Source organism: Humulus lupulus, chromosome 1 (assembly GCF_963169125.1).
Source record: "Humulus lupulus chromosome 1, drHumLupu1.1, whole genome shotgun sequence".
In the NCBI taxonomy this organism is placed as follows: Eukaryota; Viridiplantae; Streptophyta; class Magnoliopsida; order Rosales; family Cannabaceae; genus Humulus; species Humulus lupulus.
In genome coordinates this window covers 300,784,393-300,792,362 of record NC_084793.1, presented here as the reverse complement: position 1 = coordinate 300,792,362, position 7,970 = coordinate 300,784,393, and positions in this window count along the sequence as shown.

The window sequence follows — 7,970 nt, the reverse complement described above, 5'->3', positions numbered from 1 at the left end:
AATCCAAGTATATCAAGGATCTACTTCAAAAGTTTGACTTGGCCAATGCAAAGTCCATGAAAACCCCTATGAGCACCTCCATAAAGATGGACAAGGATAAAAGTGGTAAGGATGTTGACATCACCAAGTATCGAGGTATGATTGGCTCATTATTATATTTAACCGCTAGTAGACCCGATATTTTGTTTAGTGTTGGTCTATGTGCTAGGTACCAATCATGTCCCAAGGAATCCCACTTAAGTGCCGTTAAGAGAATCTTTAGATACTTGATAGGCACAATGAATCTAGGACTTTGGTATCCCAAGAACTCAAACTTTGAAATCATTAGTTACTCGGATGCGGACTTTGCCGGTTGTAAGTCGGATAGGAAAAGTACTAATGGAACATGTTACTTTCTAGGAAACTCTTTAGTGTCATGGTTTAGCAAGAAACAAAACTCGGTAGCCCTATCCACAACCGAAGCCGAATACATAGCCGCCGGTAGTTGTTGTGCTCAAATACTTTGGATGAAACAAACTCTTAAGGATTTTGATGTTGATTTTGAATGTACACCCATAAAGTGTGACAATACTAGTGCCATTAACCTCTCTAAGAATCCAATCTTGCATTCTAGAGCCAAGCATATTGATATAAGGCACCACTTCCTTAGAGACCATATCCAAAGAGGAGACATTATGCTAGATTTTGTGAGCACCAATTTCCAACTAGCGGATATTTTCACCAAGCCTCTTAGTGATGAGAGATTTAGTTTTATTAGAAGAGAGCTAGGAATGACCAACATAAATGAAATTTAAGGTTTACTAGCTACTTGAATATCATATCTCTCCTTACTTACTTATGCATGTATACTCTCACTATAATATGATTCTATGCATAAATAAGCAAAATCTTATAACACTTGACCTATTAGATATATGTCTTTGAGGATAACAAATTATAGGTCATGATATGAATCTTTGGTGAACTTTGAACTCATTTTTGATTGAGTAAATATGTGAATTTTTGCATATGTGCCTAGTATATGTGTTTATGTGTTTAAACTTGTCTAAATAAGTCTATCTAGTATGCCTATAGGGTTTCTATGCTTGAATTACTCTTTGAACAATTTTTAGGTATGCTAAGTATTGAAAATTTGTTAGTTTTTGCCTAAATGAGTGTTTTTCGCCAAACTTACTCAATTTTCAACATTTTTCAAATCCGTCAGTTTGAGCACCTCACATTTAACACATTTGAACTATTGCAAAAAGAATTTTTCGATTTGGTTGCATAAAACTCATTTTTGGTAGACTTCTACTTTTCAAGGCCTTTTTAAGGCATTTTTCGAAAAATCTACCCAAAATGCTCAATTTTCATCATTTTTTAAAACCGTAACTTCCCTCATCTCACATTTAACATTATTGAGGTGTTGCAAAAAGAATTTTTCGATTTGGATGCATACAACTCATTTTTGGTAGATTTCTCCTTTTCAAGGCCTTTTAAGGCATTTTTTGAAAAATCTACCCAAAATTCTCAATTTTCAATATTTTTCGATTCCGTCACTTCACACACCTCATATTTAATATTCTTAAACTTCTGGAAAAAGAATTTTTCAATTTGGTTGAACAGATTTCGTTTTTGGTAGGTTTTTGGCTTTCTTGAATTCTTTTTTAAAACTTACCGTAAATCGTCATTTTTCAACATTTTTCAGATTTTCTTGTTTGAGCATGTTCATTTTCTCATATTTTAGGTGTTAGAAAAAGTTTGGAGTCAATTGGGTTAAAAACAAAGTTTTTGGGCACTTTTTCGAAAAGTGGGCTGGGCTGGTGCACCAACCGGAATTCCGGTTGGCTGTGCACAGACCAACCGGAATTCCGGTTGGCGCCTGACAGCAGCCCTTCAGTTTTTTTTTTGCCTTTTTTAAATGCATTTTGTTCAAAATAAAAACCCTACCCACGACTCTTTTTCCCCATTCTGACTCTACACCCTAAAATACAAGCCTCCTCTCTCTTTCCTCTCAAAAATCACTCCCTCAAACCCTCACTTCATCATCCATTTCTCTCCAAAACTCTCTTTCTTTTCTTGTTTTCCCTTCAATGGCCTCATCATCCAACCCAAGGAAGAGCAAGAGGGTTCTCAATGCTGAACAAATCAGGGAGAAAAGGGCTAAAGGCAGAAATGAACCCACTCTCTTCTACAACCAAGAGGACTTCAATAGGTTCCATGAAGCTTTCTCCTCTAGGCCTATTATCAAAGGTAAGTTTTGTGACCTTCCAAGCCTAGCTTGTGTCAAATTCAGTTATCACTTTGAAATGTTAGGGTGGAAATCATTTATCAATATTAAGACACCCATGTACCCTAGGTTGGTTAGAGCCTTCTATGCTTGCATCAAACCTAACCATGCACCCCTAGGAGTTAGAGGCACTATTGGAGATGTCCCCTTTGAACTTAATGTAGAATCTCTCAATAAATTGCTAGGAGCACCAAATGAGGGACTCTTGCTAGAACCAAAAACCACTCTTAAGAATGATGAACTTTTTGCTATGAATGAGTGTTCTAGAGTCCTTTGTGGAGAAGGCCCCATTTTCATCAAACCAAAGTTTCACAATCTTACTTTAGAAGCCAAAATTCTCCAACTTTTATCATCAACAATCTTGCTCCTAGAAGTGGTCATAAGGATGAGGTCAACAACATCGATATATTCATTTTATACCTTATCCTCACCAAAAAAGCACGAATCAACCTAGGGCATCTTATTCTTCGATTTATTGTTGATGTGAATAAACCCAACATGGTTAAGTCCCTCCCATTTGGCTTTCTCCTTAGCTACCTCCTACCTCTCTTAGGAGTTCCCATCTCGGGTGAAAAGAAGGTTGGTCCTACCGAAGGGGATAAGCTCGGTCCTAAATCTTTCACAAGCTTAGGGTATGCTCTTATCAACAATAAGTGGGTCTTCACTCCCAAAAGAGGCCAAAGAAGGCAAGAGGGCCTTGAAGTAGGCGACGAAAGTGAAGAAGAGGAGAGCTTTGGACTACCCGCAAGCGAAAGTGAAGACGAGGAGCAAGCCGATGAAGAAGAAGCTCCAATGCCTCAAGCATCTCAATTCAACCTTGAGGAAGCCTTTGCTCGTCTTCACACCGACATGAACACTCAATTTACCAACCTGCAGAGTGACATGGCACAAGGCTTCCAAGATGTTCGTAATGAAATGGAGGAGATGAGGGCCTACATAAGGCGGTTTGGGGGGCCACCATCATAGGCATTTGCATGTTTTTCTAGTCTTGCATTCCTTTATGTTTTATTTTATTTTTCTATGTACTTATGTGTTTGCATGGCTTTATGCCTTATGTATGAATGCTTAAACTATTTAATCTATGTTTGTTTATAATTTATTTTGTGAATTCCTTTGCCATCCTTTTTGATGAATCAAAAGGGGGAGAAGTGATAGGATTATTTTTTAATATTTGGCAAAACCTCAATATCTAAGACTAACAATGTTATTTGAACTTAAGTGATATATTGAGGGGGAGTTTACAAAATCATGCAAAGTAAAACTAAAAGGTAAATTTCTTTTATCCTTACACACATTAAGGGGGAGCTAATCTAATATTCATATTTAAAAATATCTTCTTTCCCTTGTAAAATAATCAAATATTTGATATCATCAAAAAGGGGGAGATTGTTGACCCAAACTCTTAATTCTCCTTGTTTTGATGATTAACAAATATTTGATTATTATTTGTTACTAATGATTTGTTGATTTTGTAGCAAAAACTAAAGTGAATTAGCACTTCAAAGTCAAAATTATGACCAAGGGCAAAATGGTCATTTTACCAAGTTTTCCGGAAACGACCCGAATTGGACTTCAAGACTCAAGAAACTCAAGATAAAGGTTTAACTTCATTTCTTAGTCTTGTAAAGTGATTGCAAGTATACTTTAAGTCATAAGTATAGAATTTGGCTCACTCACGCACTAAAAAATGGTGATTTTTTAAAATGAGAAATAATTATCCTAAATTCACTTTTAAGAAAATACATCCCGATACGGTCGTAACGCAATTGGAATTTTTGAAATCGGATAAACGAGCTAAAAGTTATAAAGAATTGAAAAATGGGAAAATAGGCTTAAAACTGATTTTGCTCTCTGTTTGCCATCCGGAATTCCGGATGGGCAACCGGAATTCCGGTTGCTTCCAACCGGAATTCCGGTTCCCTCATCCGGACTTCCGGTTCGCGGCAGACAGCTTCGCAAATTAATCCCTAACGGCTATAAACGGCTAGTTTTTTCCCAAACTCTATATAAACTCGTCTTTTACTTCAAATTGGTTGTTGGCTGAGCATTTATTACATATACCAAACCAAATCCATTGATTTCAAAGAGCTTTCAAAGTTTAACTCATCCAAACACATATTCACACACTTGAACCAAAATTTGTATTTATTTCTTCTAAGTGTGCTTGCTAATCACTCTAGGTTTCTCATTGTATTATCATACTTCTAGAGTAATTTTTGCTTGTAATATCAAACACATTCCCATATTGAAATTGAGGTGAGGTTGGCACCGGTTTTGTAAACAACCCGGTTAGAGTGAGATTGGCACTTCAACAATCCGAAAAAGAGGTTGATAGTCCTTGGTGGTGGAAAACTATTGTAAGAGGTTTGGAAATACCTTGGTGAAAAATTCCCGGTTGTAAGGGTTAGTCAAGCCCGCTAACTTGGCTCGATAGTTGAACTCAAAGCTAGGTCCTTAGCTTTGAAGACCAAGGACGTAGGTGGCTTAGTTCTACCGAACCTTGTAAAATTCGAGAGTTTGCGATTTCTTAACCTTCAACTCTTTACATTACAAGTTTAACTATTTGCTATATCTATTTGATTGCCATATTATTTGCTTATACTTGATAAATTTGATTTATTGCATAATTTGGCATATTAAGTTTTAAATTTCCGAAATTAGTTTAAATTTCCAATTCACCCCCCCTCTTGGAAACATATCTTGGGCTAACAGTATAGAGACGACCAAGGAAGGATTTTCTTGAGACGGCGAAGGCAATCCTCGGGAGTATGGTTGCTAAAAGATTTGGATGAAGAATCACTACTTTAAAGAGTGCTACCAAGAAGATATTTGGGTTCCAAGGAGCTAAAGGTGTCCTAATGACTATGAACTAAGTGGAATCCGACCAACCAAGAGGTATGGGGCATAACGATGAACATGAACATATTTTCCTAGTATTGGGGTGTGCAAACAAAATCAAAAAGTGGAATTTCAAGGGTTCAACAAGTTTCAAGAAAATATCAAATGCTCATCCTATACCCATGAACCCGAATGTACAATGTGGAATGGAAAATCAATTTTTATTCAAAATTTCATGAAATTGGAGGAAAAATTGACTAACTCAAGGCCTAAACTACACTAAAACAACCACAAAATCTCTATTTTACAAAGTTTCATCACAAAAACTCCAAGAGTGCATTCCAAAAGGGGGTTTCGACATTTACATGTTCTACCAAGTTTTTGTGTAGAATTTTAAAGCTTAAAATGATTGAAAGTAAAGATTAAAAAAAGGAAACTTACTCAAATGAGTGGAAGAGCCTTGGATTTCTTGAGAATTTCCTTTGAAATTGCTTGGAGGAAAAGGGACACGAAACCTTGATGAAGAGGTTGGCCACGGCAAGGAACGACGAGAAGAATTTCTTTTTGTGATGTAGTTTTTTTTTTTCTTGTGAGGGATAGGCATGTGTGGGCCTATTTAAAGGGAAATGAGGAACTTTTCAATTACCCTAAAAGCTCTTAGTATTCTTTTTCCCACGATTGGGAACTGATAGGTGCCATTTTTATGGCCTGAAAAGTTTAGTTGTGGGTTTACTTGAAAAGATAGGAGAATATAGAAAGTCATTTTTTGGAATTGTGGGACACCGAGAATATTAAAGTTACTGGTGAGTCACCACGTGGAGGCAACTGCTAGGTTATTCTCTGAATTTCTGATTGGCTATTCAATTTCTAGAAATTTAACTGGTCGGACTTTTATTATTTATGAAAGTTACTAACCGAGCGAAGTTTTTGGACAACCTCAATAGCATTTAGCTAGAGAATTTTTTTATCATAGGAGTAAATCATATGGTAAACTTGGGGGGCAGATGTTATCCTCAAAATTTCAGTTCGATGACGTGGCAATCAAAATTGACAAGTGACAGTGCATGATCATCAAGCGACACATTAATGGTCAATAAATGTGTTGACCAAGGGAAGGGCAATGTTGGAAGTTGACCTACGGAGTTGTAATATTATTGGTTATGAAATAAATTTACCTGGTCAGGAAGTGATTTGCCCGACTAGGTAAGGCTTTTGACCGACCAGTGAGGAATTCGACCCGACCAGGAAGTTGTTTTGTCCAACCAGTCACTTCAGTAAGATGTTTTGCCCGACCAGTCACATCAGAGAATAATGATATCCGACCAGACGCACGGATTGGCCGACGGGTCATCTTGGAGAGGGACTCACCCGATCGGACACGTAGTTCAGCCGACCAGTCATCTCATAGATTGGTTTCAGCCGACCAGTCATCTCACATATGGGTTTCATCTGACCAGTCGTCTCAGAAATGAGTTTCATCCGACCAGCTATGTCAGATTGAGGAGTGTAGACGATTGGATGTGTCAGAATCTTAGGAGTTAACTGCCCAGTGACTTTTTTACAAAATCTCAGTAACAACTTCAACCCGAATTGCTCGTAACTACCGCGCGAGTCTCTCAGATATTCCGAAGTAATAGCTATATTGTTGTAATTTGTATTTGTTTATTATTTATTAATTAAAGTTGGTTGAAACAACCAAAGACCCCGTCAAAACGAGATATTTTTCAGGTAAATCCATGAACCTATAAATAAAGAGCTCATGGCATCATTTGAAAGATCTGATCTTTTTGAGACTTTATAATTTTGAGACGGTTACTTGAGACATTTTCTCAAAGAGCTTGGAGAGAGAAAGCTTGTATTCTCTAGAAAGAGAAACTCTGTATTTTTCTACTTACACTTAAGAAACTCAGTTGGCTCAGGTTCATCTGATCTTAAGTGTAAGCTACATATATCACAACTCGAAGTGGATTAGGCTATTACCAACAAATTTGGGCTGAACCATTATAAAATTACTTGTGTTATTTATTTTCTATTCAATGTTTATTGTCGTTTTTGCGTCTACTCGCAATTAGCCAAAATTGTGGTCAACAAATAAAATTCTATTTAATTTGCTATATTTTTTTAAACTAAAATAATTTTGTTTTCCACATCTCACTATACTTTATTTAATATTTTAATTCAGTTAAAAAAGTATTATAAATTAATCAAAGTTGTATTAGTATTAATTAATAAAACAATCGAGTAACGTACAATTTTTATTGGGAACTTGTTGCTTTTTTGGATTTTTAAAGTTGTAATCCAAAATTATTTGGAGGGGCATTAAATTAAGGGCACACGTGTGGTCCAATAGGGAGTGGTTTGGTGATGGGAACAGGAACGTGACTAGGAGACGAGTCTCCTCAAATTGTAAAAACAATGGGCGCACTCAGCTGTTTCTGTTTGTTTGTATTGTAAATGTAAACCAAGGGCTTCATTGGCCTTTCTTTTCGAGGCTTTCATTCAAAACAAAATGCAACCTCTTTTCAAACAAAAAAACAAAATACTGTACATGCAAATCAACTTATTGAGATGGAAGAAGGATCAAACCCACCTTTTTAATTTATGTTGGATATCTAAGTAATAATAATAAGCTTTATTTTTTAAGAGATCAACAATAACTAATATTTCTATCAAATTTTGGCCTAATCGGGAGGAAATGGGGCATTAACTCATTCTATCAAATATATATATATATATATATAATAGGAAATTTTTTGGGTATGATTGTTTTTAGTCAATACCATAGATATTTTTAGTCAATACAAATTTTCAAAAATTTTAAATGACGAAATGATGATTGAAATAGCCTATTGCACACTTATAT